Source organism: Humulus lupulus, chromosome 2 (assembly GCF_963169125.1).
Source record: "Humulus lupulus chromosome 2, drHumLupu1.1, whole genome shotgun sequence".
Classification (NCBI taxonomy): domain Eukaryota; kingdom Viridiplantae; phylum Streptophyta; class Magnoliopsida; order Rosales; family Cannabaceae; genus Humulus; species Humulus lupulus.
The window spans coordinates 284,294,697-284,300,781 of record NC_084794.1 but is presented as its reverse complement, the minus strand read 5'-3'; the positions used below and the strand labels follow the sequence as shown (position 1 = coordinate 284,300,781).

The window sequence follows — 6,085 nt, the reverse complement described above, 5'->3', positions numbered from 1 at the left end:
CCCCTGAAAACCAAGCTTCAAAACCAATCCCAAACATCATCCAAACCTATAATTTTACCCCAAAACTTCATCCATACCTCAACCTCATCAAAACCCAAGCAAAATTTCCCAAAAACCTCCATGAATTCTCAACTATCCATTTCAAAATCTCAGCTGAAAACCAAATAGAAAAACAGAGCATAACCAGAATTTCTATGGATGAATTATTACCACAAGCTTGAATTGAGTCCTCTTCAATGGATGAACTAAGGTTCTAAGCTTCAAACCTTGATCTCCTAGCTTGAATCCTCAAATAGAGTTTCAAAAATTTGAAAGGAAGAAGAAGAATGATGATGATTGTGAGAAGGGTTGGAGAAGAGCTCTGTTTTTGGTAACTTTCTACAACTTTATTGGTTTATATTTATCCCTAGGTCAAAAGACCATAATACCCTTAGGTTTAAATAAAATCCTTAACAGCCACCAAGGGCAAAACCATCATTTGCCGCTTATCTCGCTGATTATAATTAACGCTCTCCAATTCCCATTATTCTCAAAATTCTCAAATGCTAATAAATCATATCCCATTATCCTTTAATTCCCGACAATGTTCTAATCACCAATTCACCCCGAGACTCACCTCGAGCCCCGAAACTAACCCCGTTATGACCAGACCGATAACTTTCATTCACAGATCGTCTCATGCTGAATGGCTTGAACAAATCCACATTATAATGTGGTCTTTATTCAAAATTCACCAACATGCATGAAAATACACAATTACGCCCTCAATGGGCCAAATTACAAAAATGCCCTTATAATAAAATGTGGACCCATATGCATGCATTTATCATCATATAATAATATAATTCACAAAAACATGCATATAATCATTTAATAACATAATAAATCAATTATGGCCCTTCCGGCCTCCTAATCAAGGTCATAAACCTTATTAGGGATTTTGGGGCATTATAGATGCCTTGAGTGTTTACTATAAATCCAAGAAACTTTTTCGAATATACTCCGAATGAGCACCTTTGTGGGTTGAGTCTCATGTTGTACTTTCAAAGTATAACAAAGCACTCTGCGAGGTCATCAACATGGTTATTATTGTACTAGGACTTGACTAGCATATCGTCCACATACATTTCCATTTTATTTCTTATATGTTCAGTAAACATTTTATTTACCAGTCTTTGATATGTGGCCCCAACATTTTTGACCCAAAAGGGCATCTAATGGAAAAACAATCAGAGTGCGCAACGAAATGACATGGTGGGAAAAATTTCCACCTCTCATATAAACAGTTTATATGTTAAAGAATACATACATAAATGAACCATTAATATGAAATATCATTAATCATGCAACATATAAATAATTATACATATACTTATATTTATATATCATATGCAAATGTAGACAAATATTCAAGAACATAGATATTTACCTCTTGGAGCCTATCAAGTGTCCTTGAGTCTTTTTGTATAAATAATGATCTTCCTATCAAACGCTTTGAGTACTCAGACCACGATCTTCTAGATTGTTCTCTACACCTGAAGATGTGTGTGGGCCAATAGACAACAAGGGTTTATAATTTAGAAATCATAAGTTTATCTCAACACATGAGTACTTGGACTATGGCTTGAGAAATGTTGGAATAATAGAAAAATATGAGAATTTATTGTCTAACAATTTTCTAAAACTTTTTCTGAATCACCACTCTCTCTATTTCTTATTATCACATAATATATATATATATAGAGAGAGATTATATATTACATTATTATTCATGATAATAATAATAGTAATATTATAATACAATCATAATGATTATATGAATTGATTTAGCTAATATCTAACTTACCAAATTTGAAAAAATCTATTACAAATTATTAATTAATTAAATAAATAAAATAAAAACAATACTGCTACATTACCAGTATCATCTTACATGCATGGCACAGTCCCTGGACTGTGTCATGCGTGTAGCAGTGCAGTATTCCCTTTCAGGGAATATTGCATTTTTCTAATTTGCTTTTATTTATTTATTTAATTAAATAAAATGTTGACCGTGTTTTTAGCCAACGACGTGAGAACGTCAATAACGACAAGCCTTCAAGAGAATGTAAACGACAACAGACAGTTTAAACAAGAAAAGTAAATAACACAAGAGATTTTATAGTGGTTCAGCCCCGATTGTCGGTAATAGCCTAATCCACTTAGAGTTGTGATTTATAGATCTATACTCAAGATCAGATGGACTGAGCCAACTGAGTTTCTTCAGTACAGATTGCAAAAATACAAGAATTCTCTCAAATGCCAGCACTTTCTCTCTCTAGAATACTCAGACCCAAATTTTCTCTCTCTAGAAAGAAGAAGCCGAAGAACCCCTTTTTGATCCCATAAGCCATATATTTATAGGCTTAGGGTCATACATCTGATATCCCCTAGAACCGGGATATTTTATTATATTTATTACATTTAAATTACAAAGAAACATTCAAAATTCAAAATGTAACAAACCCCCCATTTGTGGGAAGAATGAGAGATTCCCGCATATCTTGTTGAAGTTGTTTCTAGGAATCTTGACTTAGTCTCCTCTAGCTAGTTGATCCACCTTCTACTGACTACCCATGCAAGTGCTGGTCGGACATGTGCATGGTGGTAGGACATACACTTGTTGGTCGGACGTGCATGGTGGTAGGACATGCACTTCTCTCCTCATCCTTGGGGTCTCCTAGGTCCACTCTCTTGAATTCTCCTCGGACCAAGGTCTCTTGGGCTCTCCTCCTCGGACCTCATCCTTGGGGTCTCCTAGGATCACTCTCTTGGGGTCTCCTAGGACCACATCCTTGGGGTCTCCTAGGACCACTCTCTTGAGTTCTCCTCGGATGCACTCTCCTTAGCTCTCCTAGGATGCACTCTCCTTAGCTCTCCTAGAATGCATTCTCCTTTGCCTCCTAGGATGCACTCTCCTTAGCTCTCCTAGGATGCATTCTCCTTAGCCTCCTAGGATGCACTCTCCTTAGCTTTCCTCGGTCCAAGGTACACTTGGCTTGGTTATGACATCTTTCAAGCAGTCCAAATTCTTCGTCAATCTACTGGGTCACTTTATCACAACTCTGAGGAGTCAATGTATTTATTGACTATTTAATGTGTCTTTTACGGACTATGTACTGCCATTTGTTACCTCTATTGCCACGTCATCAATCTCCATTTTTGGGGATAACATAAAAAATTCCCACAAAATATGCTATTATCTTTTTAAGGAAAAGATCACAACTATAATTCAAATTTAAATTTTAAATTCAAATTAAAATTGATGATCATCATTATCATCATCTTTTAATAATCAATAAATAAATATTATTTTGACTTACCATTTTTATTTTCTCCCACTCAAATAAAATAATTATTTTATTTATTTCATATATTTCGAAATTCTATATTTAAATAAATAAATATATTTTTGAAAAATTAATAATTAATTATAAATTAATTATTTAACCTCAATTATCATATAATTGTATATATGACCCGAAGAATAAAATTCTTCCCAAATTTCTAAATTACAGTTTTACATTTGTATCAACTCTTACCTTGATATAGTGTTGATAAAGTCACCTTACGGATCTATGGACCTATAATATCAAGCTCCAATAAATATTAGATTATTAATCAAAACTCTTTTATTAAATAATCATATTTATTAATATCATGATTACTCCACTATAAATATGAGATTGAACTCTTTATAATTATAGATATATATTTACAGAGTACTTTATTAAGGTATAAACTGTCCATTGATATAATCATTACATACAACGTTAATCATCTATTAATGGTTAATAATTAAAAGGGAATAAAATTAGCATTTTACCCTTTTAACTATGTCTAGTCCCTAGTGTACCATTGACTTTACTAGTGAAGGTTGTGTCACAACAAGATTGCGACGTGAGCGCTCATAACCTTTTCAGTTCCAAAAGAATGTATAGATTCCAGATCTGTTAAAGTATGTCCCCAACCATATATATTATTAAGTCCCCAAAATAATTGTTCGTAGCCTGATCATTCTGACAAACCTTATAGTGACCTCAGGATTAAGATCATCGTGTATATGATCATCGTTTGAGGTATTTGATTAATACTACGAAACGCTGTTTAAATAAGTATTAACAAATCACATCTGGTCCAGTTCTATACATCACTATATATAAAATAACTTCACTAAAGTGTCCTACTACACTAGTGACTCGGATCTTGGTCACTTGAATTCATAATGCTAGTGAACCGTACTAGTAGTAATTAATCTAAAGATTTCATAACTTTATTTTACTGCGAACTGTTTTAAGTTCATTATCTCAATCTCGATCCTCTCATACTAGTATAAGATTATGACCACATAGATGAATTTTTAAATTTGATGATATTTACTTAATATTATCAACATTATATTTGACATAGTCTATACATATAATAATTCAATTCAATTATTTATTTCATTAAAAATATTTGTCAACTACAATTGCTTTAAGGGCACTATTCCCAATAATCTCCCACTTTCCCTAAAGCAAATTGAGACATCTCTTTCAATGTGCCATTCACATTATCCTGAACGAATTTTTCTAACAAAATCTTCGTAAACAGTTTTGTAAGAAATTGTTTAGAAGCTGTCTTTAAGGTCATTAGAACAATTAAGTAAAATTTTCTTGCATTAAATGATACTTCATTTCATGTGTTTTTCCCTTTCATGATTTCTAGCTCTTCTAGAATAGTTATATCTCCATTACTTTTGCAATGAGATACTAGTAGTTTATTCAAGTCTGAAACCCTTTTGATCGCGAAAATATATATACGCAAGTGCACGTAATCGATTCAAGTAATATATATGATAAGTAGAGTATCGTTCCCACGAAGACTATCTTTCAAGTACCACTTATTGTTCTTTTAATTTCTATTTGGAAATCAAAATTTAGATGAATTTAACTTTAAAATTATAAAAGAAAACTAAGAACAAGAATCACTAATTAAAAGATTTAAATCACTATTAAAAAGACCTAGGGTGTTAATTTCATCAACTTGTCATTCTACTAATTCTACCTATAACCTGTGCTTGTTCCAAAGGCATATTATTCACATCAGTAGAGCAACTAGCTGTGCTCGGGCATTGTTCATAAGCATGTGGTCTCCCACAAATCTCACAACTTATAACATTATGTACTTGCATTGCTTGTGCGGCGAGATTAGTTTGCTGCAATTGCTTGGTTAGAGATGCCACCTGAGTAGTCAATAGCGCAATTGGATTAACTTCTAAGACTCCTGCTACTTTCTTGTTCTCACACTTAGTAGGCCAATTATAGTTATTCATGGCCATCTCTTCCAATAATTCATATGCTTCATTAGCATTTTTTCTCATAAACGCTCCTCCTAATGTTGCATCTATAATTGTCCTTGTATTACCCCCCAAACCATTACAAAAAAGTATGAACTAGCAGCCACTTCTTTATTCCATGATGTGGGCACTTCCTTTGCAACTCTTTAAATTGTTCCCATGCATCATATAAAGACTCCACATCCAGTTGATGGAAGTTATTAATCTCTCCTCTTATTCTGGCTGACTTGGCAGGAGGAATATATTTACCAAGGAGTTTCTGAGCCAAATCTTCACAAGTAAGTATAGAGTTAGCTTGTAAAGAATTCAACCAACTATTTCCTCTGTCCCTTAGTGAAAATGGGAATAATCTCAATCGTGCAACATCGTTACTCACCCCATTCATTTTGAATGTCACACATAGCTCTAAAAAGTTTGTGAGATGGAGATTTGGATCCTCATTTGATAACCCCCCAAATTGTACGCAATTATGCACCATCTGAATAATTGAGGACTTTATCTCGAAATTATTTGCTTCAACAGTTGGAGGACGAATGCTTGAATGAATCCCTATAACAGTAGGGAGTACATAGTTCCTTAATGGTGGATGGGCTTCAACTGCATTACCCATATTTGCATTGTTGACAACATTATTTACGTTCTCAGCCATGGTGAAATCCAACTATTCCTTTATCTTTTGATTCTTTTTGCACGTTCTCTCGATTTCAA

At 33.5% G+C, this 6,085-nt stretch overlaps 1 non-coding gene across 1 annotated transcript; it reads left to right on the top strand.

Moving 5' to 3' along the window:
- Window positions 1-5,490: 5,490 nt before the first annotated feature.
- On the top strand, window positions 5,491-5,597 carry LOC133820742 (small nucleolar RNA R71). The gene has a single exon (XR_009887143.1). It is a non-coding gene; the product is annotated as a small nucleolar RNA R71 (small nucleolar RNA).
- Window positions 5,598-6,085: the final 488 nt, after the last annotated feature.